General features: G+C 43.1%; 2 long non-coding RNA genes across 2 annotated transcripts; one reads left to right on the plus strand and one right to left on the minus strand.

Annotated features, from left to right (window-relative positions):
• Positions 1-997: 997 nt before the first annotated feature.
• Positions 998-8,114, plus strand: LOC144588765 (uncharacterized). Its single transcript, XR_013544454.1, has 2 exons — positions 998-1,307; positions 2,498-8,114. It is a non-coding gene; the product is annotated as an uncharacterized LOC144588765 (long non-coding RNA).
• On the minus strand, positions 7,594-11,771 carry LOC144588766 (uncharacterized). The gene is made up of 2 exons (XR_013544455.1): positions 10,786-11,771; positions 7,594-10,429 (listed from the first exon to the last, which is right to left on the minus strand). It is a non-coding gene; the product is annotated as an uncharacterized LOC144588766 (long non-coding RNA).
• Positions 11,772-25,156: the final 13,385 nt, after the last annotated feature.

Raw genomic sequence — 25,156 nt, forward strand, 5'->3', positions numbered from 1 at the left:
AACCCATTGGAATCAATGGAACTGACCAAATCCCCTTTGATTCAAAAGACCTGCTCTAGCGCAATTTACTACTCTAAGCGCCAGGATTTGGGCTGTTTCCATTGCAAACACCCTAGTGCCTTTACACATCATGCTGAACTTGGAACGTTAGCTGGGGGATTCTAGTCGTTTTAGTCCAAAAAAAAAAAAAAAGGAATTTACCCAGGTTCCCGGTGAATTCTGTGTTCATCCAAAGGGTTAGCTGAACTTGCTGTCCGTATTGCAGAGTTTCCATTTCCATGCAGGGAGTTGTTTGAACTTCACCTTTAATCGTGATGGGTAATGAGAGTGTAATTGTGCCTAACCTCCTACCAAGTGTTTTCAAAATGGGGAGGCTGATGCTATTCAGTGCTGCGAACAAATCGGGGCATTCCACTAGGCAGATAAAAAGCCTGCCAAAGTTTGCTTGGAATATTCACGGCTTTAATTAAAGAAACCTTTATGACCCACCACCTTCATTCCAGTGTCATTATGAAGGGTGGTGTGGAACATGAAATGCTACATGGCACGCCTATGATTATTATTATTAAAAAAAATTGCTATAAAATTTAATAGGCGATATGTGTGTGTTTGGGCTTAGAAGGCCCTCCATGGGCAGGATAAAAATATACCCACATGTGTTTGTTTACAGCACAGTGTCGTTTGTGTGATGGCTAAAGAGGGACTCATAAAGGAAAGCCAAGAAATGCTAATAAATGTGCATCAGATGTTGCTTGTAGCAGAAGTATTGCCTTTGTTTCAGGCAGTCACAATTTTCATAGTTTTAATTAAGGCATGTTTTCCGCCACTCCGGATTAATTAATTCCCCTCCCCCTCTCCTCCCCCTCCTTCTGCCCACCCCCTAGGAACATGTGGTTCAATCTTCATCACTTTAATACACTTTTACTCTTGTGGAAAGTAAGTAGGTGTTTTTTGCTCGGCTCTTACTCCCACGTTGCACTTACTTTGACAGGTGTAAACATAGTCGGTGGATCTTCTCCCCCCGCTTGCAGAAACCCAAAAAGAATTTTGGAAGAAAAGAGAAGGCAAGATGAATACAAATATGACAGGATCGCGTCATTTGAAATCTCACTCTACAGGCAGTGATGCAAATCTACACAAAATCCTTTAAAAATCAGCTTACAGATTCAGTGAAGGAATTCAGTGCTTTATGGTGAAAACAAGAAGCAAAACGACTGGAAGAGGTCAAAGAGGAGCTTACATCTCCCTTAGCAACACTATTGCCTTCTCAGGGACCTTCAAACTGAAAGCTGTAACATTGGCTAGTGGTAAGTATAGGGCAGAACAGAATGTTCTCACAGACGAGAAAGAAGACCTGCAAAATATTGTATTTGTGGCTGTACAGGTAGGAAACAAGATAGGGTTCCCAGCAAGGAAGGTGAATTAGAGCTTGTTTCCCTAGACTTTTCGGGATGAGCCCTGCCTAGGGCAGGGGTCTCAAACATGCGGCCTGAGGGCCATTTGCGGGCCCCCAGATGATAGTTTGTGGCCCTTGCCTTGCCTGCCCCCCCAAAGCGCCCACACATCCTCTGCTGTCAAGAGTAAAAAAAGAAAAAGCCTTTCCTCGCTCGCCGGCTCTCTCCCAAGACAGCACCTCTTGCACCCTCCATCCAGAACTGCAGCCTGCCAGCCAGACCACCTGTCTGCCGGCTAAGGAAACTCCTGGGCGGCTTCCTCGGGCTCTTGCTCCGCTTGGCAGAAAATCTGATGCGGCCCAGCCTCACCCAGCCTCTGCCTCTAGCGGCCCCCAGGTAAATTGAGTTTAAAACCCCTGCTCTAGGGTATTTCTTTTCACACAATGCATATCATAGAAATGAGAAAGGTAAGGAAATGGGCAGCCCAAAGGCCGGGGGGGGGGTCAGAGCACTGTCTCGACAAGAGCAACCATCACATGCCAATTACAAGAATATCCAATTTTACTGGGTATTTGCCTCCGTGAACCGCAGCCCACTTGATCAGATGCATTTGAAGAAGTGGGCTGCAGTGCACAGCGGTTTATGGAAATGCAACTCTTAAAAAAAACCTCCAATGGATGAATGTGGGATATTGTGCTTCTGTATCCAGAGTTCAAAACATCAGGAAATGTCTCAGTTTTACTGCACAATATCGTGCCGGATTTTGTCAGCAGGAAAAACGGCAAAGGCAGCCTGAATGTTGACAACAGTCAAGATGGTCTACACAGGATACTTTTTTGTGTTCACTATCATTCAAAGAATGATACCAAGCAAGGGATAAGCTGACTCCTTTTTTCCATCAATTAACCACTTCTCACCCCAAAACAAAGCAATTGACAGGGCTAGTTTACAAAATTGTACGTTAATTCCCTGGAGATACATGCCAAAATGCCAGTTCTTGAAGGATTGTCACTGCATTACTTTTTTTAAAAGCAAGACTGTTTTTAACTCTTCAAAGCAATCCTGCCTTTTGACTGTTTCTGTCATCTTTCATTGCTTTCCAGATATCTCCCTTCCCAGCCTAAGAAGGTGCAACAATACATCTACTTTGGATCACCCTTGTTGGTAAACCTGTTCTACGTATGCTCAGTTTATTAAAAAATTACTGTTTTACCCATTTGAAAGGTCTTTTTTTTCCAGGATCAGTAGCTTAGCCTCTGCAGCCTGGATTCCTTCTAAATAATAATAATAAAAAGTGGGTGAGACAACCATTCTCTTTCAAGCAAGATTGATCTTTCCAATTTATTTGATCTGTTTTAAATCTGGGTACATTTAAGGTCAGGTCTCTTTGCACAAGGGGGTAAAATAGTTTACTTTTACAAAATGATAACTCGAAAATAATTAATCCAAACTTCACCCAACTTGGCACGGAGCAGGAGAAGATTATTTGCTACATATGTGCCAAATTTGGTGCTGATTCAATCTAGCTTCAAAGCTATAGTTTTTTGGCTTAGGCTGTCCCTCTTTTTTAAATTGCTTTGTCAAATGTTGATTTAATCTGCTGCACAATAATATCACTGCACTCTCATGTAGTGATAATAAAACTTTTCAGTCTTTAAGGTTCCACAAGGAGATGCTATTACTTTCATGTCTAGGACTATTCCTGCCACTAGGCAGAGGGAGAAACATGCCTCAGATAGAGGTGCTGGGAGGTGTCATCTGCAAGTCATAGCTGCACGTTAGAGATGGGCATGACCCACTAAAAATGATAGTTTGTGGTGGTCCATGGTTCCTGGATACCCACAAACCACAAACCATCCAAACTTAACAAAGCAAAGAAACTATGAACTGTTTTTCTAAGGTTCATCCCAGGGGAAGGGGAAACTAATCCCCCCATCTCCACAGTCTGCCCCCCTCCCATTGCCTCCATCACCTCCCTACCTGGTCCTGCTGCCTCCTCCTCCATTGCTACAAATGGGTGATCCAGTGCCACAGTGACCCAGTTTGACATCCCTCAGCACTGAATTGCCCATTCACAGTTCCACAGTCTTCCCCCACCCCCTCCCCATGCCTCACCCTCTCCTCCCTACCTCATCTTGTTGCCTCTTCCTCCTCCTCTATTTCGGCAAATGAGTGATCTGCTGCTGCGATGCCAATCTGGGTTGTCCATTTGCTATCTGGCACTATGCCAAGCTGGGTTGCCCAATTGCAGCCCTGCAGCCTGCCCCCACCCCCTTCCCACTGCCCCCATCCACCTCCCTAACTGATCCTGTCACCTCTTCATCTTCCACCCACTCTGCCATCTTTAGCTGATAAGTGAGGGCACGGCCAGAGACTGCAGGCCCAGTTCCCAGAAGGGAAGTCAGGCCTGTGGTGTCTCAAGATGGCGGTGGAGGACAAAGAGGAGGAGGAGGAGGCAACAGTAACAGATAGGGAGATGACAGGGACAGTGGGAAGGGGGTGCAGGCAGGCTGTGGGGACCGTGGTGGGAACAGAATAAGTTACATAATTAAATCATAAAAAGTTTGTGGTTCAGATTGGTTTTGACAAACCCGAACCAATCCAAACCAACAAACCAGCCATTTTTAACAAAATTCCTGGTTCGTTTTTTCATTCATGCGCATCTCTACTGCACATACAGCTCTAGCTTGCACATGATTGGACTCACACCAAACTTCGGGGAAATGTCAGTGGTTTTATTCCATTTATTTTATTCCATTTTCAAGGACTAATGTATAACTGAGTCTTGTAGACAAAGACTTCTTAATTCTAGCCATTTAGGCCCCTTCTCAAACACAGGCCGTCAATGTCCTGTCTCATAGTTCAAAGCTGCAAACGTTTAGCTACCTTCTGTTCAGGAAAAGGAAGTCACCGAGACATTCTGTCACTCACCTCCACTCGCCCCACGGCCTCCCACTCATTCATAATTCATGTTTGTCCTGGCTTACTGTGAGGTCTTTTTCATTTTTTTCAGATGAAGGCAAATAAACACAAAGGCAATTTTGGTTCATTGTTCACCTCAGCGTTTCCTTCCTCTGTTCCCTTCTGACTTTCCTCATTCATAGCAGCACTTCCTCAGGAAAAATAAGCTGTTGTTAGTATAGCATCCCCCTTCAAGCCATTCCACCACTGGATTATTCTGTAAGTGACTATTGTGTGTAGATTTATTATATGCCGAATAAAACTGTTCTTCTCCACATCAATTTCTTTGGTTTCTGCCACCAGTTTTATTACAGATCTATATAATTAGAGCTTTAACACATATTTTTATGGTTACAGTTGTAACTTACAAAGGTTGAAAGAGTTGGGCATGCTTAGCCTGGAGAGGAGACTATTAAGACATAATACTATGGTCATCTTTAAATTTCTGAAGGGCCACTCTCATCAGTGCCTCTCAACCAGTGGTACATACAGCACAGGCGGGATGTCGTAGCATCAGTGGGATCCAGAGATTTAATTATTATTAAGAATCCTTTCTCCCTCAGTTTCCGTATAATTTTCCCACTTGTTTCTTCTGTACTTCGTCATACTTCAGCCTCTGCTGCTCCCATAGTTTAAACTTTCCTTCACCCCACTTACAGTATCCTTAGACGTGACTGGCTCCTATCATACATTATTTATGCTCTGATGTTTCTGGTACAAATCTCATTCTTTGATTTTTCTACCTTAGAAATTCTTGCTATCCTAGTCCTACTCCTGTTCTGTTTTTTTCAGAGCACTTGTCTCTCCCCTTATCCAACATTTCCCTGCTTGACATTTGTATCAATCTACTCTTTTCAGTGTTCTTTAAAATCTTAGTTGCCTATTTCTTAATGACTCTATTTTGTCCAATATTTCATTTATGTTGGCATTCATTCCTCTTTACCGTCTCCTCTTTCTGATTAGAAGATTACTTTTTTTTAACTTTACTTTTATTGGACTTATATCCCGCCCCCCTAGACAAAGTCAACTCAGAGCGGCTTACATGAATAATAAAACACAATCTTAGAACACACATAATAAAATCCTACAAATTTATTTCTATATACATTGTCAAGATGGAATAATTAAAGAAACAGAAAATCAGTTAATTGACTGGAGGGAAGGCCTGCCTAAAGAGCCAGGTTTTTAAATGGCTTTTGAAAACGCCCAGCGAGGGAGCCAGACGGATTTCCGTCGGGAGGCTATTCCATAGCCGAGGGGCCACTGCCGACAAGGCCTGGTTTCTTATCCTTTCCTTCTGGGCCTCTCTCGGCGTTAGGCCCCTCAGCTGTCTCTGCTGGCTTTGGCAAGTGATTCAGGTAGACCTGGATGGGAGAAGGCGATCTGCCAGGTATCGAGGTCCCAAACCATTTAGCGCTTTATACGTCATCATTAATAGTTTGAAATCAATGCGGAAACGAATGGGCAACCAGTGCAAAGCAGCCAGGGTGGGAGAGATATGCTGATATTTTCTCACCCCACTAAGAAGCCTGGCTGCCACATTTTGCACCATTTGAAGTTTCCGCATCAATCTCAAAGGCAGCCCCACGTAGAGTGAGTTACAATGGTCTAAGATATGGACGCAGCTGAGCAATCCGCCATAGATGAAAATAGGTGGAACGGACCACAGACGCCACCTGGGTTTCCATGGTAAGCGCCAGGTCCAGATGTATTCCCAAGCTGTGAACCTCGCTCTTTGCGGTGAGGGTCGTCCCCCCAAAAGAAAGGGAGTCACCCAAACCACTAATGGAGGGACCACCCACCCTCAAGACCTCCATCTTGTCCGGTTTCAGCCTCAACCCATTCAACTGCATCCATTTCAGTACAGTCTCCAGGCAGCGCTGAAGGGATGGAACAGCATCCACTGAAGTAAGTGAAAAGGAGCTGTAGAGCTGCGTGCCATCACCATACTGATGGCACGATGCCCCACAACCCCTGATGACCCCACCCAGCTGCCTCATGTAGGTATTGAACAGCATAGGAGAGATGATTGACCCCTGCGAAACCCCACAATTGAAACTCCATGGGACCGAAACATTCTCGCCAAGCTGTACTCTCTGGGGATGGTCCTCCAAGAAGGATCAGAGCCAGGCAAGCACCAGGCCACCAATTCCTAGCTCAGAGAGCCTCCCCAGGAGGATACCGTGGTCGACGGTATCGAAGGCGGCTGAGATGTCAAGGAGGACCAACAAGAACATATTGCCTCCATCGGCCTCCCTCAACAGGTCATCCGTCTACGTGACCAGTGCCGTTTCCGTACCATAGCACAGCCTGAAGCCCGACTGAAATGGGTCCAGGGCATTTCTCCCATGGCTACTTCCAGTTCAACAAATCTTTCGCCTCCCCACCGAGGCCCTAACTCCTTCCTTTTCTAATTTCTGCCACTGAATTTGTTGACCTTCTTTCTTCAGCCAAACCAAGGTTTGGCAAAGATGGCCCTCCAGATTTTGGACCACAGCTTCCAAGCCAGGATAACCAAGGGTGAGGATCATGGGAGCTGAATTCTTTCAACATCTGGTAAGGAACAATAAAACACTGTTCTTGTAATCTTAGGGCCAGTCCAGACTGGCTGTTTTGGATGTGGGGTACATAGATCGGGCTACAAAGGGTCTGTTGAGGTCAGAGGTAGGAGCAATGTGCCATTTGGTGTTCTCTTGTCTAAACACCCAATGACCCCTTGTGGCCTGATACGTTATTGGTTAGGTGCTTCCCTTGATCATTTGCGGAGAATCAGGGGAAGTGATTTTTTTATATCACTCCGCTTTCCCTCTGTCAGTACATTCTATTTTTCCCTGCTTCCTTTATCTCATTCCCCCCTCCCATGTTCTCTCTCTGAATCAGCAGCCATAATGGCAGTTGGAAGCTGAGATTGTTGGAAGCTGCTATATACCAGTGAAACAAGCTAAATGAACATGGCAAAAAGAATGCACGCCCAATCACTGGGCCAGAAAGGTGCATGACAGCTCTTAAAAGGGATGAATGGATAATTCTGAGTAGAAACATTTACAGTCAAGGCCCTTTTTTCCAATCTAAACAATGCTATCAGCAATCCATATATCATACCTATATGCCAGTGCAGACACCCTCTTAATCTCTTTCACTTTACCGTAAACATTGCCCAACTTAAATAAATAAAATAAATAATAAATAAATAAACTTGTTACTTCTTCTCTCATCCATATCTTTTATCTTTAATCTCTTTCTTTGATCTGGGTAGTCCTTTCCTTCTTTAATGTGCTGGTTTTCCAATTCTTGCAAAAAGAAATTTGTACCAATTTGAATTCCAGCTTTCTCTGGCTGTAAATTGATTAATTTGGTTTCTTTGATCTCATTCTCAACAGTTGTTGATGAGATTGTCTGTTTTCCTTGACTCGGTTTTATTGGTTTTCTGCTTCTGACCCTTTGAGTCTCAATTTCATTTTCAACATTGTTCTGCAATGGCTCTTTTAAAAAACAACAACTAGTAGCCCTTGTAATTCTTTAATTACAAGCTTCATTATTTATTTATTTATTTATTTATTTATTTATTTATTTATTTATTTATTTATTTATTTATTTAATACCCTGCCTATCTGGTCATTGCGATCTTTGATACAGTTGACTATTTTATGTTACTGTTCAGCCTTTTTTTTTGCAATTCTATTTTTATATTTATTTATCTAAAACATACACATAAACATAAAATACACAAATCAAAATACAATATAACTGTGTTCCCCACCACCGTAGATGGGACCTCTTGCTATAATCTTCTTCCATTTATATTCTTCCTCTTCTTTTATTGTTCTCTTCTCCAGAACTGCATTGATTCTTGATTTGGAGCTTTCCCCTTTCCTCTTGTTAATACATATTCCAAGAATCTGCCCCATATTTCATAAAAACTATTCTTTTTCAACTCTCCTTTCTTAACCTTTATATTACAAGTTAATTTATCATTTAGAGCTCTATTCCATATTTCATTACACCATTCATCCATTTGAAATTCAGATTTTGATTTTCATTGTCTAGCTATTATTAATCTCGCTGCTGTTAATAAATTTGTTATCAATTCTTTAATCATCTTATCATATTCCACATCCTCAAATATTGATAGCAAAGCAATCCCAGGATTCAATTCTATGTCTTTTCCACATATATCATTTAATTCTTTAAAAATTTGTTTCCAAAATCTTTGTACTTTTTCACATTCCCACCACATATGAAAGTATGTACCAATTTCCTTCTCACATTTCCAACAGACATTCAGCCTTTTGAAGTTGAGGGCACTCTTGATTTAAAGCCATCTCACAAATCATTGTTTTAAAATCTTTGGGTTTCCAGTGTTTTATATTTTGTGTCTCTGGTATATTAACGGTAGGCTGATAGGTCAGGTAAAGACTGGGAATTCAGTTCCCCACCATTCCTCCTAGAAAAATACCCAGTCTCATACCCAGAAGAAGGAGATGGTAAACCACTTCTGAGTACTCTATACTGTACCTAGAAAACCTTGACATTGGAGTGAACTTGAAGACTTGTTGTTCTTGTTGTTTTTTGTCATTGTTAATGGTTTATCTTATATCTTATCTTATCTTTTTATTTCCTAGCTTGCCTTTCTCCCTGGCAAGAGCTCAAAGCAGCTTACAACAGTAATCTGAAAGAACAAATGGTGTTAAAACACACAATAAGTTACAGAACAGAAAGTTTGGTGAAAATCCTATTGGGGGAAAACTGCATGCACAAGGACAAGCACATAAAGAGTGCCCTCTTTTGAGTGTCATCTATACCAGTGGTCCCCAACCTTGGGCCTCCAGATATTCTTGGACTACACCTCCCAGAAGCCTTCACAACCACCTCTGGTGACCATGATTTCTGGGAGTTGAAGTCCAAGAACATCTGGAGGCCCAAGGTTGGGGACCACTGAATACGATGGAGCACACAATCATTTCCTCTCACCAGTCAATGCAGGGAACAAGATAGATAGCTTGCATTATTGCCCTTCTGTGTTCATGAGAGGCAGTAAGTTTCTGATGTTTACAATTACCACATTACAACAAACAACAAATTAATGCAATTTGAAAACCAATTAAGAACAATAGGAACCGCACCAATCTTTCTGTTCCCTTCTTTTTTCCTCTGTTCTTATTAATATTTCACATGGTTTTAAGCTGTATTGGTCTGGATTCCTCATGCAACAGAAAACAGAATTTACTCAGGTAGTACCGTATCTTTCATCCTTCTGTTTTCCCTTTTTTGTGAAATCATTTTACTCCTGTTATTTTGTTGCATAATATTCCTATAATATTCTTTTAAAAAAAGTATGTACAGCCTCATCTCAAACATGTTTATGAAGGTCACATGAACTTCTAGAGCAATTACTCTTAGTTAAACTTTTGTATGAGGGAAGCCAAACTCAACTGAATTTATTATTCCAACCTCTTTTTGTCACTTGCTGATTATGGTACTGTTTTAACAGTGTTCCTTAGCCCATTTTAGCTCTTCTGCTGGTTTAATTTTCTTTTGTTTGTACCTTAAATCATACCGGAAACTCACATATTTTCTTTTATTGGCTACTTCTACTCTTTTCTATTATATTTAAACTTGTTTTAACCTTTAGCATCCTCTATGACCTTGTCCCTTCTAATTAGCTGCTTTCTTTCTGTTCATATTCTGACTAATTCAAAAGTTTTGTTTTTTTTACTTCCCTGTGCTATATTTTGTTTCCATGGCTCATCCCTAGTGGTTCATCATGTCCAAAAGTTTCTTTCTAAATGACTGGCTATTGACATATTGAAAAATCTAGAGCTAAATCAATTTATGTGCAACCTAGAGTAGACGCATTGAAACTAAGCAAATATGTTAATCACAACTAACATATTCATTGAGTATGTTTATCTTAGATAACATTGGGCTTAGCCTATTATGTTTCTGGCCTTGCCTTTATCTCTTCACGTTCTATTTGATTTTTTTAAATTACTCCAAAATTGCTGTACAGTTGGAACTCTTTTTCCTCCTTGTGTTTTCTTTCTCCCAGAGGGATCAGTGCTTTATCTTTTCACCTCCATAGGTAAGGTTCCCCTTGACAATTTTTGTCCAGTCGTGTTCAACTCTAGGGGCCGGTGCTCATCCCCGTTTCCAAGCCATAGAGCCAGCATTTTTGTCCAAAAACAATCTTCCGTGGTCACATGGCCAGTGCGACTTAGACACAGAACACTGTTACCTTCCCACTGAGGTGGTCCCTATTAATCTAATTGCATTTGCATGCTTTCGAACCGCTAGGTTGGCGGGAGCTGGGACAAAGCAACGGGAGCTCACTCCGTCACGTGGATTCGATCTTACGACTGCTGGTCTTCTGACCCTGCAGCACAGGCTTCTGCGGTTTAGCCCGCAGCGCCACCACATCCCTTTGTTTCACCTCCATTTCTCCTAATTTTTCACATTTCCCCTCTTACATGTTTCAATTTTATTTTTTACAATGTGAGGTTGTGTGGGGGGGGGATGCATGCGTGTGATGTGACTACTCCAACACTGGAGGCATACAAGAAAAACTTAGATAATCACCTGGCAGATCTGCTTTGATTGTATTCCTGTACTGAGCAGGGGGTTGGACTTGACAGCCTTGTAGGCCCCTTCCAACTTCACTTTTCTATGATTCTGTAATGTGCTGTCAGGCTGGAACCAATTTATAGCAAACCTAATAAGGCTTTCAAGGTAAATGAGATAATCAAGGAGTGGTTTTACCAGTTTCACTCCCCCACTGAGTTTCCATAGCCATAGTGGGGATTCGAACCCTGTTCTCCAAAGTCCCTAATCCGTCACTCTGTCCACTACACCACACTGGAAATCATAAATATTAACACATGTAACACATACTAACTGCATTTAAACACATATTAACTGCATTTAAAGACATTTTCACAAACAGTAAATGATGATCACGTAAGCATTTATCTCAGTTTGTCCAATCTGCCTAAGTTCTCCAGACAATGAGCAAAGAACTTTCCAGTGCTTGGAAGAGATACGTGTTGTAATGCACATTAGATAGAGGATCCTATGAACTTGTAGTCCAAAATGGTTGTCGTCGTTTAGTCGTTTAGTCGTGTCCGACTCTTCATGACCCCATGGACCAGAGCACGCCAGGCCCTTCTATCTTCCACTGCCTCCCGGAGTTGTGTCAAATTCATGTTGGTTGCTTCGCAGACATTGTCCAGCCATCTCATCCTCGGTCGTCCCCTTCTCCTCTTGCCATCACACTTTCCTAACATCAAGGTTTTTTCCAAGGAGTCTTCTCTTCTCATGAGATGGCCAAAGTACTGGAGCCTCAGCTTCAGTATCTGTCCTTCCAGTGAGCACTCAGGGTTGATTTCCTGCAGAATTGATAGGTTTGTTCTCCTTGCAGTCCAGGGGATTCTCAAGAGCCTCCTCCAGCACCACAATTCAAAGGCATCAATTCTTCGGCGGTCTGCTTTCTTTATGGTCCAGCTCACACTTCCATACATCACGACAGGAAAAACCATAGCTTTGACTATTCAGACTTTTGTTGGCAAGGTGATGTCTCTGCTTTTTAAGATGCTCTCGAGGTTTGTCATAGCTTTCCTCCCAAGAAGCAGGCGTCTTTTAATTTCGTGGCTGCTGTCTCCATCTGCAGTGATCATGGAGCCCAGGAAAATAAAATCTGTCACTGCCTCCATATCTTCCCCTTTCCCAGGAGGTGATGGGACCAGTGGCCATGATCTTAGTTTTTTTGATGTTGAGTTTCAGACCATTTTTTGCAGTCTCCTCTTTCACTCTCATTACAAGGTTCTTTAATTCCTCCTCACTCTCTGCCATCAGAGTGGTATCATCTGCATATCGGAGGTTGTTGATATTTCTTCCAGCAATCGTGATTCCGGCTTGGGATTCCTCCAGTCCAGCCTTCTGCATTATGTATTCTGCATATAAGTTAAATAAGCTGGGGGACAAAATGGTAACTGTTACATACAGCACTGATGTTACCTGTCTGTCATGGGTTTGGAGGGAAAGTTCCATCCTATGGGGAGTGGAAGGCGGGACATCAGGAGGAGGGGCTGTACTGTATATATATGTGATGTGTGTGTGGAGAAGTTGAGACGCTGGGATGTGACGAAGCAGCAGCTGGGAAGAAGAAGCTGGTGTGGGAGTCTGTGTGTCAGACAGGGTACTACTGTGTGTCAGAGTACCAACCTGATAGGTTCAGGTGTCTGTTGGTTAGCCAGAACTGATAGGTTCAGGGTCTGTGCTTCAAGTAGAGTGTTCTGTGTGAACCAAACTGTATGCATGTATGAATGAGACTAAGCCACGTTACTATATCTTATTCACCTAATCATTTTATTTTCCCTGTGTGTTGTTTTAAATAAACCTTGTTCTTTTATTTGTTAAAAATCCATCCCTGGTCTGTGTGACTTCTTATAGGGAATGGTTGGTGGCAGCTTAGTTAACGTGTGGCAGATCCCAGTAGGTCTGGGTTTGTCACATTGATTGGTGTCCAGCGTGTGGGATACGACTGGTCCAGTTGTCCAGCGGTCCAGCAAAGCCTTGGCAAGTGTGCCCAGAGCAAGGGGGGTCTAGTCAGGGACAATCTGAGGCGCGTAGGTAATCTTCTAGGTGTACCTCACGGGGAGGTGCGCTAGTAGAAGAACGTGCCAACTGGGGAGACTAGATTAGGGTGCTCTGAGGCAGCCTGTTTTTGGCGGGAAAAAAGCTGAGGCAAAACTGTGAAACAGCAGTGATCTAGCCTGCCTGCTGAGAGGCCCAGCAGAGGGGGGTAGACTCTAACTCGCTACAGTTGCAAGTAGTGCTGAAGGACAGCAGCAATCTATAGGGAAAGCTGGTTCTGAGGCAAAAGAAAAAAAAAAGTGGTCGTTTTATTTTGAGGCTTGACTTTTTAAAGCAGCCTGTTCTGGGGGGGATTATGCCCTTGACTCGAAGCCAAATGGCAGAAATGGGTGAAGTGAAAGACCCCCAGGTTGACCAAGGTTCTGAGGATGAATTTGGCTCAGTGCAAGGTGACAGCACGGGAGAACAGAACCCAGAACTCAGAAAATTGCTCATAGCCCAACAGCATGAACTGAGGGTGAGGGAAATGGAGGAAAGGGAAAGAGAGAAACAAAGGCAATTTGAAAAAGAAGAAAGATTAGAGAGACAGAGAATGGAAATGGAGAGGGAGAGAGAGAAAATTGCTCTGGAAAAAGAAAGGATGGCGTTTGAATTAAGAAAATTGGAAATGATGAATCAGAACAATAATAACAATAGGGATTCTGAGGGAGGCCAATTGTCTAAGGCTGACCTGAAGAAATTCCCTGTGTACCACAAGGGAGATTGTCCTGAGGTGTTCTTTTCCCTAGTGGAAAGAGCGTTTGTGGACTTCTCAGTGAGGGAAACTGAGAAGATGACCATCATGCGATCTTTAATCAGTCGTAGCCTGGCTGAGGTTTATTCAGAGATGCCACAGGAACTGATGAGAGATTTTGCAGAGTTTAAAAAACTGGTGTTTGCAAGACATGGGATAAATGCGGAACAGCTGAGGCAAAGATTCAGGTCCCTCACAAAGAAACCAGAGCAGACTTTTACCCAAGTGGGGGCTCAATTGGTGAGGCTGCTTGAGAAATGGCTATCTCAGGAGGGGACAGAGACCTTTCAGCAGCTTAAAGATTTGATAGCGCTGGAACAGTTCTATTCAGTCCTGCATGGGGAACTGAAATTCCAGGTGAGGGAAAGGAAACCAAAATCTGTGGCAGAAGCCGCCGAGATTGCAGATTTTATTTACCAGATAAGAAAGCCCTTAGGTGAGGAGAAATCTGTAGGAAAACCCAAAGAAACCTACAGCAAGTACTCTCAGGGACCAGGGAAAAGCCAGCAAGGGGGAGGGGCCCATGGTGAAGGGAAGCCCTCAGACATGAAACCAAGACCTCAGATTTTGGAGGGAAAACCAAAACAAGATGAGAGAGAATCAAAATACACCAGAAAAGGCTATTTCTGTCAGGGAAAGGGCCATCTAATCTCAGAGTGTGAGAAATTAAAGCAGCTAAAAGGAATGGTGCCTCAGGATTCGAGTGGAACCAAGCCAAAAGCTGTGTTCTGTGTCCAGAAAGAGCAAGGCTCATTGTCACTGAGGGAGCCTGTTGCCATGGCTACTCAATCTGGAACAGCTACATCTGCTGATCAGGCTGAGGAAAATGGTCCTCTTGTAGAGGTCAGGCGCTGCCTGCTGGTGAGAACAGATTCTCAGTTGTTTGAGACAGCAGGGGTGGACGTAGGAATACTTGACCGTCAGTATCGGGGGCTGCGAGACACTTGTTCTCAGGTGACCCTGTGCCATCCAGATATTATTCCTAGGGAATATGTGATCCCAAATGAGAGCATGAAGGTGGCAGGGATTGAGGGGCAGGTGATCTCCCTGCCAGTAGCGGAGGTACCGGTGAACTTTCAAGGCTGGAGGGGAGTTTGGCGGCTAGCGATTTCATCGACTCTGCCAGCAGCCGTGCTCGTGGGAAATGACCTGGCTGAACATGTGAAAAGGGTGCTAGTGATTACACGTTCACAAGCCACCACGGGGACAGTTCAGGGGGGTAATGATGAGCCAGAGACGGAAGCAGGTGGGGGGAGTTCAGAAGCTGTGGTGGAAACCTTAACCACAGACAGCAGATTTGGACAAGAGCAAAAGGCAGACGCCACTCTCCAAAAGTGTTTTGAACAGGTGACTGACGCCCAGCTAACACCTGAAACCCCAGTGAGATTTCTGGAGAAAAAGGGGATTTTATATAGAGAGACCCTGAGGAATATCTCAAAAGGGGGAGATGGGATCAGAAGTCAGCTGGTGGTACCTGAAAAGTATCGCCCCATGATCTTACAAAGGGGGCACTCTGACATGTTTGCTGCACACTTAGGGGTGAACAAAACACAGCAGAGAATCACACAGAATTTTTACTGGCCTGACATAGGGAAGCAGATCATGGTCCAGCTCACACTTCCATACATCACGACAGGAAAAACCATAGCTTTGACTATTCAGACTTTTGTTGGCAAGGTGATGTCTCTGCTTTTTAAGATGCTGTCAAGATTTGTCATAGCTTTCCTCCCAAGAAGCAGGCGTCTTTTAATTTCATGGCTGCTGTCTCCATCTGCAGTGATCATGGAGCCCAGGAAAATAAAATCTGTCACTGCCTCCATATCTTCCCCTTTCCCAGGAGGTGATGGGACCAGTGGCCATGATCTTAGTTTTTTTGATGTTGAGTTTCAGACCATTTTTTGCAGTCTCCTCTTTCACTCTCATTACAAGGTTCTTTAATTCCTCCTCACTCTCTGCCATCAGAGTGGTATCATCTGCATATCGGAGGTTGTTGATATTTCTTCCAGCAATCGTGATTCCGGCTTGGGATTCCTCCAGTCCAGCCTTCTGCATTATGTATTCTGCATATAAGTTAAATAAGCTGGGGGACAAAATGGTAACCTTCCCAAACTCTAGGGGTTTTCCATTACTGTCTACTCCAGTCCTCTGTCCTTAAGTGGAGATGCTGGGGAAATCAAACCTTCTGCATGCTAAGCAGAGGTTTTCTTACTGAACTGCCCTGTGTGATGGAGACGTGATAGGGATGGTGTATAGGGGATGAAAGTCATGCATTCAGATTTCTTTCCAAAACTGTGTAAGGGAAAGTGACTTTGCCTTTTCACATTCCCCCTCCTCTTCATTGTCTTTCTGCTCTGCTATGTTCCCATATTCTCAACAATGATCAAAGATGGAAAGATCACTCGATAGAGGCTTTGCAGTCTTCTGTTTATTCATCGGCCAACCGCTGTGCATACAGGCATTTTTCCTGTTCTTATTTCATTTGGGTGTTTGTTTCATTCCGTTTTGTCTTTGGGAAAGAAATGCCTTGAATTATAAAAGGCTTGCTACAAGGAATGAAAGAAATGGTTCTGGTACAAGAGAAGAAGGCAATGCCTCCAACACAGAGGCATCTTACTCTCACATATTTATCATGAAACACCATCTTCTTGGTTATTTACACTAGCGTTTGGTGCTATGGTGTAAATCGTAGCAGCAAATAGCTGCTAGGTAATGAGTTGCTACTTGTATTCTTTGTCACAAGACAAGTCATATGGTACACATTGAGGAACATAAGTGATTACTTGTTAACTTATGGCAATTAGCTGTTGTGATTTCAGTCCAAGGCCAACTTGGACTGAATAAGTAAAGATGTAACTTTATGCTGCAAATCTGCAGTTCATAGATGCTGGCAAAGTCAACGCTTCTGATTTATTCCATCTCTTCCACATACAGGAAGAGTCTAGTGGGATGGTGCTATAATGTAGTGATTCCCAACCTTGGGTCTCTGGATGTTCTTGGACTACAACTCTCAGACATCCTGGCCAACAAAGCTAGAGTTAAAGGCTTCTGGGAGTTTTAGTCCAAGAACATCTGGGGATCCAAGATTGGGAACCACTGCTGTAGTGTTTCCTTTGTGGAAGTCAAAGTACAAGAAGGCTACATCTGTGTGCTCATGTTATGAGTAAGGATGGAAAGGCTGTTTGTTTCCATGCTTCAGAAGACGGCACGGCTTGATGTGTAACTCTGTGCTTTAATCTAAAGGTTTTTGTTCTCTTTTGAGATATATCTGGATCTAGATGAATAGCTAAAAAGTATCACCTCTTTCTTGCATTTGTGTTTGCCCCGTCTTGGAGATACATGGTAGAATCAGCATCAATCAAAGGCAAGGGAATTTCTCTGCCTCTCTCTCTGTCCTTCTGCCTCTGCCTCTGTCTGTTTCTCTCTGGGAATGAATACAGCAATGATTAGCCCACTGTTTGGGTCCTGGTTCACTCCTAACGATGGCAATCAGATGACATATTTGCCAGAGCAAATCAGCCTACTTCCAGAGTGGTCCTATCTGTACCTTTCTGGCCCCTGTTAGGGGCTGCTTCTTTTATGTGGATAAGATTGCTCTGGTTTGGTTCATTTCTAGTACATGCAATGACCGGAAACGAACCAACCCTGTGAATTTGTCAGTATCACTAAGTGGATTGAAAAGAGAGACACTTCAGAATATTGGTAAATTAATCACGTCCTTGGTTATATGGAGGGGTCAAGGAAGTGATTTTTTTTAAAGTGGATAAGGGCAGAACTGCATCACTTAAAAAAAGTAAAAGAGAAATGAAAATCTTCGTCCCAGAAGCAGGAAGGGATCAATGAGGGGGATTTTTGTTTGCTTTTCTGTGCACTACCCTTATATACTTTTTGTAAATAATTCATTTTCTCAGTCCCTCCACTAAGCTGAGGAAGTAGTTAATTTGCCCATATCCAGAACCATATCCTGGTTCTCTTCTTAAGCCACTTCACAATACTGGTAAAGTGACAGTAAGTTGGTGCAGGCCAAATAAGCTTGCAGTCCGTACGCCATTTGGATGTGAGTATTGCACCAAATGGACTACTGGACCCCCAATGACTCTATTTAGTCTGCAACAGCCCACTCCAGGAAAGCCATGTAGCTAAGCCCGCACCAGCTCTCTCAAGATCTCTCTCACACCATCATTCAAGAAATGCTCAACTCCATTGAAAAGTACTCCAGAAAAAATATATATATTTCAAGACAAAATGGAGGAATATCACACTTGGAAACTCTCCCCTGCTGCCTCTGCAAGCAGCAGTTGTTCTTTAGAACAGTGGTTCTCAAACTGGGGTCCCCAGATGTTCGTAGACTGCAATGCCCAGAAGCCTTTACCACTAGCTGTGCTGGCCAGGATTTCTGGGAGCTGCAGTCCAAGAACATCTGGGGACCCAAGTTTGAGAACCACTGCTTTAGAACAAGAGGCTGCCTGTGTCCTGTTTTAATGCTTATCATTATATGCCAACATTTTGATTCTAACCTATGCCAACCCTTTCCAGGCTTTTCTAGATATAGAATACTAAGAAGAAGTTTATCATCCCCTGTTCTGGAGGCATTCTTTGGCTGCATAAGCTTGTCCAAGTCCAGACGGGCAGGGTTATTCCTATAAGATTCAATGGGGAATCAATGGCCCTCTTCTGTGTCCCCACTAAAGACATATGTGAAGGTGAAAGGACCAAGAGGAAGTTGACCCCCTAGGAACTCAGGGTTTGCCAGTGCCTTATATAAGTATATACAACTGCTGCCAAAACATTTTTTTTTCTGAGCCAGTTCCTGAACGGTAAGGTGGAAAAGATTTCAGATAAATATCAAAATAATTTGCTTTGGTACTCTTGTCAGTTTGGAAGATGATACAGTGACAAATTCCTATGAAATGAGCCCAGAAGAAATCCAGGCCTGAAAACATGACTGTGAATGAATTGGTGAGATATGGGGGGGGGGGGGGGCGGTTAGACATCCTTTTTTGACAGAGGAACTAGAGACCAAATTGCTAACATGTGCTGGATTATAGAGAAAGCCAGAGAATTCCAGAAAAATATCTACTTCTGCTTCATTGACTATACAAAAGCCTTTGACTGTGTCAACCACAACAAACTATGGCAAGTGCTTAAAGAAATGGGAGTGCCTGACCACCTTATCTATCCCCTGGGGAACCTATATGTGGGACAGGAAGCAACAGTTAGAACTGGATATGGAACAATGGATTGGTTCAAAATTGGGAAAGGAGTACGACAAGGCTGTATATTGTCCCCCTGCTTATTCAATTTATATGCAGAATACATCATGCGACAGGCCGGACTGGAGGAATCCCAAGCCAGAATCAAGATTGCCGGAAGAAATATCAACAACCTTCGATATGCAGATGATACCACTCTGATGGCAGAAAGTGAGGAGGAATTAAGGAACCTTGTAATGAGGGTGAAAGAGGAGAGTGCAAAAAAAAAAACGGTCTGAAGCTCAACATAAAAAAAAAACTAAGATCGTGGCCACTGGTCCCATCACCTCCTGGGAAATTGAAGGGGAAGATATGGAGGCAGTGACAGATTTTACCTTCTTGCGCTCCATGATCACTGCAGATGGAGACAGCAGCCACGAAATTAAAAGACGCCTGCTTCTTGGGAGGAAAGCAATGACAAACCTTGACAGCATCCTAAAAAGCAGAGACGTCACATTGCCAACAAAAGTCCGAATAGTCAAAGCTATGGTTTTTCCTGTAGTGATGTATGGAAGTGAGAGCTGGACCATAAAGAAGGCAGACCGCTGAAGAATTGATGCTTTTGAATTGTGGTGTTGGAGGAGGCTCTTGAGAGTCCCCTGGACTGGAAGGAGAACTAACCTATCAATTCTAAAGGAAATCAACCCTGAGCACTCATTGGAAGGACAGATCCTGAAGCTGAGGCTCCAGTACTTTGGCCATCTCATGAGAAGAGAAGACCCCTCGGAAAAGACCTTGATGTTAGGAAAGTGTGAAGGCAAGAGGAGAAGGGGACGACAGAGGATGAGATGGTTGGGCAATGTCATCGAAGCTACCAGAATTAATTTGACACAACTCCGGGAGGCAGTGGAAGATAGGAGGGCCTGGCGTGCTCTGGTCCATGGGGTCACAAAGAGTCGGACATGACTAAACGACTAAACAACGACGAAACGTGCCTGGTATTATGGCTTCTTTGTAATGCCAATAAAGGTTTCTGCATGTATTATGGCTTCTTTTGGTGACCTTATTCCATTTTCTTCTGGATGCTTCCTTGACAGCCACTAGGTCAAGCTCCATAGGAGCTTTCTTCTGTCTTCTCTCTAGCCTTCTTCATTGTTGCTTGATCATCTTTGACTCCTGTGTGAAACACAGAGAAGACCAAGCCTTGCAATGAAGAGGGTGTTCATCAGCAATCCTGTCAGTAGGTGGGTCACCAGAGTGCCAGTGAGCCACCTCAACATCAATACAAGTGTCAACCATATCAGCAGGAAATACCTCTCAGGGACAGATCTATCAGTCTTTTAGGCCACATTATAGTAATAGGTCCCTCTGCCCTGCAGAGGGGTACAGTTGTGCAGAGTTAAAATTTCATCAGGAGATAGTCTGACTATGACAAGGGGGTGGATTCAAGGTTCACCACCTTCAGATCACCCTCTCCCTGTCCTGACTATAGATAGCATCACTCTCTGGCTTCTTATAGTTCCTACTTCTAAACAATTGGAGCTGCTAAGACAAACTGCAACTGTTCCTAGCTGCATAAAGTAGGAAGTGGGGAAAGAGTTTTGGATAGGGAAAAGGATATGCAAATGTATTTAAAATAGATCATTCTAGAGGCGGTGAACAAATGCATTTTTATAATATTTCAGAATGGATAGCTTTAATCAAAAATGATAGTTCATACATCTGTTCTTTGAAGATAAGCCTGTAGTTACACAAAATACTTTTAAGCTGAGGACTGCCTTCTTCCGCCATTGTAACACATCATTAGGATTATTAGGGTCCAGTTCCTTCAGTGACGTACTAATTCTGAAGTGTCACGACAAGTTACTTTATCCAGGCTGAGGATGAAAGTGATGACTGTTGATTGTGCCAAAGTAATTAAGACACTGAACATGTTAAATAATGGGGAGCGAGGGCCAACAAGCATGCTTGCTCCTCCATTCCAAGATTCCTTCCCTCTTCAGCTGCCAATTTAGATCCAGACATCTGGCATAGAGAGTCAAGTATCCATCATCCTGGCATTTATTTCAAAACCGAAGGTGAAGATGATAAATAAAAGTCAGTCAGCTTAGGAGGGAAAATGGGCCTTCTCTCAAAAGTTATGGAGAAAAACGTAGCGTGCTAGTGAAAAGTATTTATACCTCTGGAAAGATTACCAGTAATAAAATGTTTTGCAAGGAGAAATAGATCAACCATATTACCTTATAGGACGGGGGGGGGGGGAGTATGTGAGTTGGAAATACAGCAGAAGAGGAAAGAAATAAAGAATATTCTGCTCTGTACACAGTGGGACGTGGTGGTGCTGTGGGTCTGTGCTTCAAGTGTCAGAAGACCTGCAGTCTTATGATCGAATCCACACGATGGAGTGAGCTCCCATCGCTTGTCCCCGTTCCTGCCAAAAAGCCAAAAAGTTCCTGTCAAAAGCATGTAAAAATGTGAGTAGATAAATAGGGACCACCTCGGTGGCAAGGTAACAGCATTCCGTGTCTAGTCACACTGGCCACGTGACCACGGAAACTGTCTTCGGACAAACACCGGCTCTACAGCTTGGAAACAGGGATGAGCACCGCCCCCTAGAGTCAGACACGACTGGACTAAATGTCAAGGGGAACCTTTACCTTCACTTATCATGACACAGGTCAATGGTAAACAATTAGGTTTCATCAAAATCCAAATATTATGACAGAACTTGTAAAGAGAAAATGGGAAGTGTCTCACCTGTCTCTCGCATGGGGAATTGGGCCTTCTTCGTCTTCTGTACTGCTGATCCAGAATTGGTATGGACCGTCCTCCTCTGTCCTACATTTGGTCTGGGCTAGGCACCACATGAGTGGGGAAGCAGAATGTAGCCCTGGACGTAAGGCACCCATTCACCCACTGGAGAGAGCAACTGCTCTTTCAGCATCGTGGAGAAGCTGGTGCAGTACAACAGGGGGCTATTTTTAATGCCCACCTCTAAAGACTCCTTTTGGACATTCTTCCCACCATGCTTGAGAGGTCTGATCTGACCACAGTGACCACATACCTTAATGGCATCCCGTCTGGATTACTGTAATCCACTTTATGTGGGGCTACCTATGGAAAGTGGCAGGAAACTTTCAGCAGGTCCAAAACACGGCAGCCAGACTACTGACTGGGGCGAGTTACAGGTATCACATAACCCCCCGTTACAAAAGCTCAACTGGTAGCCAATCCGTTCCCAGGCACAATTCAAAGTGCTGGTTTTAACCTATAAAGCTCTAGAGTTTGGGCCCCCAAAGACTGTCTACCATTATGAACCTGGTCAGGTTTTAGGTCATCAGGAGGGGCCTTTCAGTCCCACCACCTTCACAGGTGCATTGATGAGGACACAGGAGAGGGCCTTCTTGGTCACTGCTCCAAGACTTTGGAACTCCCTCCCACAGGAAGCCAGACTGGGCCCATCTTTGTTGTCTGTCTGCAAACAGGTGAAGACCTTTCTCTTCAGGCAAGCTTTTCCCCAGTGACTGGCTGCCTGAGCACGATCATTTTAGATGGATTGTTATGCATTACTGCTTTGCCTGCGTTTTTGGTGTTATCTTTTTTCCCAATTTCTTTGAGTAGCGTTTTGTTCCTTTTTAATATTTCTATGCTTGGTGTTTGGGGCTTTGAATATTGCCTTTTTTGATGATGTACGCCACATTTGTTTACTCATTTTTTTTGTTCTTGAATATTATCTTTTAATGTTGTAAGCCACTTTGGGTTCTTTTCGAAGGAGAAAGGTGGGGTAATAAAATAAAATAAAATAAAGATGATCCAGCAGAGCCAGGCAAAATAGAAAGGCACCTCCTTGCCACCTTCTTTTTTCTTCTTTAGTCCTATTAATCGCACACAGCGAAGGGTGAGGGCAGAGGCACTGGCAATTGCAATGAATGGGTGTCACAGTGGCCGCTCGCCTTTGGAACAGTCTGCCCCTAGAGATCTGTCTGGCTCCCTCGCTGGGTGTTCTTAAGAGCAAACTTAAGACTTCTTTAGGCAGGCTTTCCCTCCTGTCATCACCTGATCCTTTTTCCCATCTGGAACTATATTATTACTGTTGTTATTTATTTTATTATATGGTTGTTATTTTATTTATTATTTTTAGCTGCCCAGAATAGACTTTGGTCTAAAGGGGCGAGGTATGTATAAATAAATAAATAAATAAATAAATAAATAAATAAATAAATAAATAAATAAATAAATAAATAAATAGATAGATAGATAGATAGATAGATAGTGTTTGGGTTCCTTCATTTCTGGGGGGGGGGGTGGCTGACCAGCACAGCATGGCACATTTCCGGCCAGATGGAAGATGAACTCAAGTACTATCATGGATTGCTGCCTCCGTAGTTCTGCCATGTATCAAAAAGGAGAATTTTAATCAGCAATGCAAAACTCTGCAACAGACATAGCAGCAAAAGATGTCCATTCCCACATCAAGGTGCATAGTACCCAAGGCTAACTGAATTTCTTTGTAAGTGGAAAGTTATCTAACACCTCTCCTCCTCCCTGGCAGTTGGACCAAAATTTAGTAATTACCTGGTTTGGATCCATAGTAATCAATGAAACTTATCCAGTTGAATGATATTGAATTAGATGTAACCCAGCAGTAATAAATTAATAACTAACCATATGCTGCCACCAGAAAACTGCTGCTGAAGGTATGTGCCTTATATTCTGCCCAATGGCAGGGCTGGTGCTGGCTTCTGATGAACTGGCTATGAAGGCTGAATCTGGATCAGGTGGCAATCCTGGTTGCAGAGTTCTGTGTAATGACATTTAGATATCGATAAAACCTCTAGAGCACATTGAAATTAACAAACCTCATGCCAATTTGTCTCCTTTCGCTTGTTATCAGTTAAAAATTCAATACACATGTTTGCAGGAGCAAAAGTGTGGCAGCTGCTGACAGGATGTAAAACTAATTATCACCTTTGTGACTTATGACTGACAGGGCCATTGTGTAGCTTGCAGAAATATATGATTGTATAACAACATTGCACAGCATACATGCAGACACAAATTGTGAATACCAATAATTTGTCCTTCTTTCATTAGCACATTTGGCAAACTTTCTATTAATATGCAAGGGATATTATGCCTTATTCTCTAATCAGGCATAATATATACCCACTGCACAGTGAAAGCATCAGCCATGAGATTAGAAGCTTTCCCTTTTGCTCAGCAAGCAAATAAACAACCCATAGACTTGAAACAATTGCATGTACAAATGTTTTTGCTGGTCACAAGCAGGGTAGTCTTTTGGCATCTGAAGAGTCACTAAAGATCCAAGGTGTAGTGGTGCCAACACACAGAGGGTTGAAGCGCTGAGATTTTCTCAGATGCAGGAACTATGGCATCATCTTCCTTCTCATCTGTCACCTCCCTTAGGCTTTCCTGTTTCCTCACAGTAGCTGGAGGAGAAACAGATTTTCCTAGAAACAGTATAATGTTGCTGTTGTCATGTAAAGTATTTGAATGTGCTTTGGTCTTAAATGGGCAAATAAGAGCCGTTAACTTTATAGAAGATCGGCTCCTTATTTGTTGATGTGGGTTGATCCAATTACCTGCATTTTTTGGAATTTTTGGCCAAAATCCCCTTGCATACCTTGCAATTATGCTACAGTGTAGTGATTTATCTAAGCTGACATAAGCTCCCCAAGAAGATTTTGGCCTCCTTACGGTGGAGGGCTGTCTGACTACTTAGAATACCTGTCATAATGAGCACCTGCACTTCCCAATTGACCACTGCATCACTACTGCTGGAGATTGAAATCCGGGGATCAGTATGTTTGCATTACCACCCCCCCCCCCAAATGTTGCCACTTTGAATAGGGTTAAATTTACTTCAAATGCAGTTTAAAAATGTATGTGGGACAGAAATTCTGGAGTTGTGGAATGTGTGAATAAAACATGAGTTTGATGTAGCAATTTATCACTGTCAGGGAGAATTACTTTATTTTATTTTATTTTTCAGTTGTACACTGCTACTCAACAACGTTTTCAGTGTGGTTTACAAATGGACATCATGTGTCTCTTTCCCCAGGATATAGACTTTGAGTCAGAGCTTGGAAAAGTTGGAAAAGTTAGATGAGAACTCCACCACAGCTAGTGACTTTGCTTAGAGTCCCATATTGAACTCTAACTTCAGATAACATTTATTCTTACCTTCCTGGGCGCCCCAACATATTTTG

The sequence above is a fragment of the Pogona vitticeps genome, chromosome 4, assembly GCF_051106095.1.
Source record: "Pogona vitticeps strain Pit_001003342236 chromosome 4, PviZW2.1, whole genome shotgun sequence".
In the NCBI taxonomy this organism is placed as follows: domain Eukaryota; kingdom Metazoa; phylum Chordata; class Lepidosauria; order Squamata; family Agamidae; genus Pogona; species Pogona vitticeps.